A 7826-nucleotide genomic window follows, 5' to 3' on the forward strand; every position below is an offset into this window, starting at 1 on the left:
ATTGTGATGAAAGCCATATTGATGTCTAGGGAATAATTTCCTACTGTTTAAGAAAAAAGTATACTCTATCTCTTATTAACCTCTCTCAAATGTTTTCTAATATGGAGTTTATCGCTATCGGTCTAAATTTTTCCATTCCTTCCTTATCTTCTGCTCCTACTTTAGGGGTTAAAATTATTCTTGATTGTCTCCAATTTTTTGGGAAGTATCCAATTCTTAAGCATGCGTTAAATACCTTTATAAAAACTCCTTATGTGCTACAAATATCTTTTGTATAAAATACGTCCTCAACTGATCAGGTCCTGCCGCAACATCTTTCCTCAGATTTTTAACGATGTTTTCCACTTCTACATCTGTGAATGGTTTATCTAAATTATTTCTGTTTTCCTCTTCTCCTTGATCTTCTATGTTCCCATTCTCGTACATAGTGTCCAAAATGTACTCTACAGTTCCCTCTAGGGATGCTCTGTATTGTCCGTTTGTTTTGATGATGCTTCCTAGAATCTGTTGTGATTTTATTTGTCCTCTAGCGATTTTATAAGGAAGTGTAAATGGATTTTTTGATACATTATTACAAATGTTTTCCCAGCTTTTATTTCTTGCTTCATTTAACATAGTATTATAAATTGTGTGTTCCTTGTAATATTGTTGCTTAAGACGGCGGTTCCACGGTTGCCATCTTGGAAGTAGTTCAGATTCTGCCACCAGGCTACGCCACTAATCCATGGCTGAGGAACTGAGTACCCAGCCAACCAGCCCTCTCGACTTGGGCTGCCTGAATGCTTTTCTTGTGTTGCTGCGGGGACTTTCAAAGGTTTTTGTGGCTCCACAGCAGTGTCCAGGCAGAGAAGGGGAGGGCTTTTGTCCCCGTCCTGCCCAGCATGGGCTGCCCCATTGAACTCCCCTCTTCACCCCACCCCACTACTTGGAACGATATGAGCCCCGACAATGGGGCAAGAGCCTTCCATCTCTTGCCTATACTTAGTCTCACAAGATGTTTGCAGCACAGGGAAAGGCAGAGGCACCCCAGCCGGTCCAACCAGGATCACGCGTACAATAGACAATTGTGCTCCTAAGCGCCTCTCGCCCCTCCCCCCCCCCCCCCCCAAATTGGCGGGAGTGACCATAGGAGCACAATTCTCTATTACCGTGCGCACGGGCGAGAGGCACTTAGGAGCAGAATTGAAAGGGCTCCTCTGCTTTTCGCAGTGCTGCAGATATCTTGTGAGACGAAGTATAGTTTCCCCTGTAGAGCCACGAACCCGATTACTCCTACCAGTCGAGCGTGAGGGGGTTGGACTGGATTGCAGTAGGCTAGCTTGACTGAACACAAAACAGGGTGTCAACATGATTGCACAGTGCAATTTTAGTAGGAGTGAAAAGGAAAAGCGAATTGCATTATTTCTGCAGACATTGTCAATGAACTAATAGTTGAATTCGGCGCTTGTCTTGTGTTCTTTTGATCCTCGTCTTTTGGGCTGTGCAGTCGAGTGATCACTAGCGAGCTTTAGAATACGGCGACCCTATCCGTAAGTGGGATAGAGTAATAGCGGAGCGTGCGCACTATGATAGAGAATTGGGCTCCTACTGTCACCCACGCTATTACCCTGTCCCCCTAAGCTGTAGGGGTACCATATTCTAAACCTCCCTATTGTAGATGCCATAGATATAGTAGGGATCGGAACACTCCTTGACTGGAGTGGAAGCTGCCAGCTCCTGCGGTCAACAGAAATTTGCTTTATCAAACGTGATTACAAATATGATAATGTAGCTATAATTACCTGAACTTCAGTCAACCGTCGCCGTTGTTTATTTTTTGTTCGTGCTTGTCCAATCCTGGAAACTAGAGCTGGTAAGTTACAATGTGCAAATAAGTGAATGATTGCCAATTTTTTTCTTTTGAGATGAATCGATATTTCGAAATAGATGCGAAATCCACCAAGAGGCTATGTATCGCACAGGAGGCCGGCATGTATTCATGTTCTCTTCGGCACTGAGGAGGCGCATTCACACTAAACTATGTGGGAAATGGGGGAAGGGGAGAGGGGGTTGTAAAGGAATGTTGCCAGAAGAAAGGACCTAACGGGGACAGTTTTGTAGGCGCTTATGGCGGCCACTTCCCCACTCCCAATTGGACGCGCCAGAGTCCTCATTTTATTTTTTCGCTCGGGCGTACGTACGTACGCGCGCGCGCGCGCGTGTGTGTGTGTGTGTGTGTGTGTGTGTGTGCGTGTGTGTGCAATTAAAGGAAGACAGTATTTTCAGGCAATTAGAATAAAATTTTAACAACCAGTCTCCTAGAAACATTTGTCTCCTGCAGAATTTCACTCGACACTGAAATCTGATGTGAAAAGTAGCATGCATGGAAGACGCTGACCTGTCCTGCTGCAGCTTCCCGTGATGATGCGTGCTCTTTCTGAACCAATATATTGGCTGGACTACTGTTCATTATTAGCTTGGAGCCTACTTTATTGTACTCATTTCACAGGGCACACACACGTATGCAAGAAGTGTACTTTAATGTTGAGCCCGCCTTTCGGATTCATGGGTTGGTAGTAAATAATTTCATGATGTGGCACTTACTTGTACGTTCACACATTTGCAACATAATAATCAGACCCCAATTTTTACTCCATGCAAGAGCGCCCATGCTTCCCAAATGTTTTCCTGCAAGTGCCGAACGATTAGACGCATCGATCAGATCGCGTTCTGTCAGATTTGGCATATGCTACAATTTGTGAATTTTTCCATACTAATGCAGTACAGTGGTTTTGCTTCATGTGGTCAAACGGAAGCACGTTCTTTGTATGCTTCGAAATTCTCACATGCTTCTATGTCACTTTTGCTAACATGATCGGATGCCTTTCAGGGCACAGGAAGTCGAGTTGCTTCAAAACAAGGTTCAAATATAAAATCAACAAATTGGACATTGAGACGGCGAGTGAGTGGACGCCTGGGGGGGAATTCTGTAACGCTCTCAATTTCGCTCTCAAGTTGTAGAGCGTGACGTCAAATTGACGCGGCTTTCACGTGACCTTAAGACGTCAATCGGGACGGATTACGGAATCGACCAATTGCCAGTGACTCGTAGCATGACTCCGCCCCTGAGGGCCCCTTTCCGCGGTCGTGCCTACTGCTACACATTTGTCGCAACGCTAGCCGAGGCCGACGAGGGACCGTCTCCTAAGTTTTTATGAAACGGCGCAGTTAATGCGCAGTAAATAAAATTAATAAATATTTATTCTGCTGAGGAACTGCATTTACAATTAACTACATCAAGCATAAGGAGATGTGTTTTGGGAATTGCAATTAAATTCGCTCCTCAGTAACGTTTTGTCTCCGCGAGGGCACGCTGATGGCGTCAAAGAGTACACATGGCGGCTTGCTAGAAAACAGCTGATTCCTCGGCTAGTTGCTATTTTCCGTGCGTCGCCTGAAATCGAGGTCCTGTGCGGATGTCGTGAGCAGCTGGAAAAATCCGATTGAAAACAACGAAGGCTACGAACCTGCAGTGATCAGCGTGGTGAAAGCGTTGGGCATGAAAATCGACTAAGTCATCAGCTTACTGAAGAGTGTCAGCGTTGTCAAACAGTGTTTACTATCGATGGCAAGAGCGACGAGTGGGAGGTATGTGGTCTGCTGTTCTGTTTGTTTAAAAGAAAATACAAGAAGATCATGAAGGCTACGCTACTGTGTCTGCCGACAGAGGAACGTTTGCACTTGCAGTAAGGCAGGTGGCAGCTACTATGCAAGAGTTAGCAATTGCAGTGCGGGAAACGAGATCCGACACACGATCCTCCACCACGGACTCCTCGTGCAAGCCACGGTGACAGTCACTCCTGTGCTTCGCAGCCAGTTGACTTCGGCCACATCGGGCTCCGTTCCCGACATGGTTCCCGATATTCCGTTGATGTTTTGATGTTGATTGTTTAGTGTCTATAAGGTACACAAACTGTGATGTTAATGCTTCCTTTGGTGTGTTCAGAGAAAGAAAATACTTTATTCAGAAATTTGATATAGTGACCGAGGAGAGGACGAGCTTGTTCAGCCAGGTCTGGACAGGGATGTGCAGTATGTATTTCGCGCAGCAGGCTGTGTTTGTTAGTGGCACATTATTGGAACGTTGTCAGTGTCTGTTCATGTTGAAAGATATCGCCCCCCCCCCCTTTTCGACGGGAAAGGCAAACACATGACGCAAGCTTGGTGCGCGATGCCGGAGGCGAGCTGGTGAATCTGCTTAATTTCCCTAGTCTTATTATAAACAAGGGGCCCACCAGTGAGGTGTGCAGATTACCTTGAAGGCGAAAAATGTATGCTAGTTTTGAAGTGCCATCATGGACTCTGTGTAGTGTTTCAAAAAGATGTTCATTTTACACACATTCCTCATTCTATTACCTTTCCATGTTGTGTGCATTATGTACAAACCATTTCAATTGAAAGGCCAGTTTGCACAAACGATGCTTTTTCTGATTATTTTTTGAAAACGACTTGGAAAATAAATTCCAACGTCAAAAGTAGGTGACAAATATGTACAGGGGTGCTTATCACATGTTTATGGTGTATGAAAGAGCGCTGAACAAGGGTTGAGGGGAACCTCAGTTTGTAAGCTGAGCCCACATTTCGATTTTGGCTAGCAAACCAAGGTTCCTCCTCAACCTTTGTTTAGTGCTGTTTTGTATTGAGTAGCCATCTTATTTCTCTCGTTCTACCATGTTTATGGCGTAAAATATTTTTGAATGCTCATGTTTTAGCTGCCTCTACTGTCTTCAAGCTGCTCAGCAGTCCCCTTGCAGTTTTACACGTTTTATTAGTGTACATACCATCTGCTCACACATTGCCTTAACAATGTATGTGTGATGCTTATTTTATTTTCAATAGAATTTTGTAATCATTCAGCAATCATTGTGGGCACTGCAGCCTAGTATTTGTACACCATTCTCCTAACAGCTGTTACAGCATTTAGCACTGCTCTCTAGTAGTATACCATCCAGCTGGCATTTTTACCTCTGATATGTAAGCATTTTGCACACTGCACCATGCATACAGTACCTATTTGTATAGGTAGCTTCAATATGTTGAAAGGGAGCGGCTTCTTTGAGCCCAATAATTGTTCTGCAATATACATGTCAATGTTGTATGGTCATTGTACATCAAGCTAAGTGTGCTGATATGTATGATGTCTCTTCCTCAATAAAAACACTCGAGTGAAATACAGCGGCCAAGAAATAAGTGCTTCTACTGAGTATATGTGGCAGTAAAAAATCTTTGGTGCCATTTTCTGATTCCAATAAGAGTCATGGATATTTATTACCTTGCTGTAATGCTACGCTTTTCGGTTTAAGCATGTTTACCACACAGCTAGTGACCACAGCCAACTGTGCCAGGCTGAAAGGTGATAGCAGAGAAGGGACAGCAAGTTGGGTCTGGGATGACTTGGCATTGGTGTAAGCAGCCATGACTCCAGTGGGTAGTCACTGTCTCCTGCATAACCAAACAATGACATCCACTTAAGTCCGCCTTTTGCATGTTCTAGTATACAATCAAAGATCCATACCAACTAGCCCACAGTGAGGTGGTAAACATTCACAGGAATGTTGGCAACGTGTCACAGGGCTGTCCAAGCAAGCATCATTGTAAGGATAGCCTTGTAGCTTCACAGTGATATAAACAAAAATGTGTTACGATTACCTGCACAACACAAGCGCTACGGTTTCCTAGGCAGTAATGAGATTTCAAACATTGAATATTTGGTTGCTGCTGCAATAACACTAAATTTGTACTTTAACAAGCATTCATATGCATAACTAGTCCGTCTTATGCATGCAGCTTCAGCGAATTCAGACAATCGATCACTCGCCGAAAGACAAGTCAGCTTCTCTGTGAGGCTCGTAATCCAACCAAAAGGTCTCGTTATCACGCAACACGCTTCTAGTTCTTGCTGAGACGAAAAGAAGCAGGCGCTTTTGGCAGCGTACTCACACTTTCGAGTAGCGAACGTGTCGTAGGGAGGGAGCGTAACGAATGGGGGCAAGGCAATACAATCCCTAGTCCCTTCGTTATGTATTTTGAGGTATATACAGGTATTGAACTTTCGTCAGGTGTCGCTGGGTAATCTCGAAGACAACAGCTGGAAAGAAAAGAGATCTTTCCTCTGTTCGTTTTTTAACATTGCGAGGGGGAACGAGTCCTTTTTTCTAGAAAACAAGACTTGCAGAGAAGCCAACTTACAGCAAGTGGTCGATTGCACATATTAATGCATATAATCAATATCGTTCGATAACCGACGCGGGTTTTTTACAGCTTACCCAAGAAAAAGTCGCAGGCGTTTAGCAGGCCTTCGTTCACCTTTCGGCGTGCAGGAGTACCGCTAGACGAACGCGTTGTTTGGAGTCCTTGGTCCCACGGGGCAACGAGGGTCAAAAGTGCGTATGTTCGCGTCGCAGATCTGTAATAAAATATGCACAACACAAGTTTACAATGACGTTTCGAAGTCGTAGCCAAACACGCACAGTCAAAACCAACATTTACTCACTACTGTGATGTTCACAACGTAGAACCCCTTGCCTAGCGACTTCTTTCCATATCGCACCGCGGCACCTTGACGACAATCAGCGTTCCGCCCGATGGCTTCCGCTATCAGCGCACGCACCTGCTGATCGATGCCTATGCGATGCAAACGATGTTACGTTCACGACGCAAGCTGGTAGCCCCCGATAGCAAAAAACGCGGTGCGCATGCAGCCGCAGTGGCTGCGCACTCGTCCGTGAGCTGCGTGAGCCCCCGTTCATCGATGTTCGTCGGCAATCGCCGCACAGTCACTCCACTTTCTGCTGGTTTCCGAGTTGAACAGAGTCGGAACAACTAGCCCGGTACGTCAAACGCGTCTTCGTCCTCCCTCCTACGCCGTGGATCGCACCGACACAACTGTCACACAGCCAGCGCAACGCTATAGCAACGCAAGGAACACAGCCGTCATTTTCGCTCTACTCAGTTGACTGGTTTTGGGGTTACCTCGTTTCGCTCACAATTTCAGTCAATATTCAGCTCATGGGCAACGTCACCACTTTAGTCTTGTTGATGACGTAAGCGCAGTCACCGGTGAGATCAGTGATGACGCAAAATTTCAATATGGCCGCTGACCAATAGGAACAGGGCAAGTTGAGCGGTTTGAGACTGGTTTTGTATTGAGAGCGTTACAGAATTCCCCCCCTGGATGACACGGTATCTACCTTACTCGAGATAAAGGCCCCATGCTTTTGGAAACGCTCTGCCTGCCGACGGGCTTTTAGAGCGTTAGCTCGGTTGCTCACTTGCGCGAGTGGCGCGTTTTTCTAAGAATCGTAAACAGTGCCATCACCATAGCAACATCGCCGTCTTTATTGTTAATAAGGCGGAAACTTGGGCGAGTTGGAAAGCATTTGAATCTTTTCTAGCGCTTCTTTAACACACAAGGGACATTAGATGAAGGAGGAACACATAAGAACAGGACGGACGCTAGGTCCGTCGCTAGCGTCCGTCCTGTTCTTATGTGTTCCTCCTTCATCTAATGTCCCTTGTGTGTTAAAGAAGCGCTAGAAAAGATGACGTCTTTATTGCGCCCGGGCAAACTAGACCGAACGCTCCACGCCCCCGGCCACAGCGGCAAAGCGCGGTAGCGGGCGATGCTAGGCAGGTACATATAGCATTATAGCAAAATGAACGCCGAACCAGCTTCCCTCCGAATGCATCAACGGTTTACTGTAGACGCCGTAATGCTTCGGACAATCCGCGATATATCCCCCTTCACGAAGCGGAATTAGCTGGGAAGAGGATGGGACATCATGCAC

General features: G+C 45.7%; 1 long non-coding RNA gene across 1 annotated transcript; it reads right to left on the minus strand.

The window, feature by feature from the left end:
• Positions 1-5220: 5220 nt before the first annotated feature.
• On the minus strand, positions 5221-6700 carry LOC146210251 (uncharacterized). Its single transcript, XR_014703519.1, has 3 exons — positions 6533-6700; positions 6306-6445; positions 5221-5481 (listed from the first exon to the last, which is right to left on the minus strand). It is a non-coding gene; the product is annotated as an uncharacterized LOC146210251 (long non-coding RNA).
• Between the last annotated feature and the right edge of the window lie 1126 nt (positions 6701-7826).

This window comes from Amblyomma maculatum, chromosome 1, assembly GCF_055883805.1.
Source record: "Amblyomma maculatum isolate TAMU_Amacu chromosome 1, ASM5588380v1, whole genome shotgun sequence".
Classification (NCBI taxonomy): Eukaryota; Metazoa; Arthropoda; class Arachnida; order Ixodida; family Ixodidae; genus Amblyomma; species Amblyomma maculatum.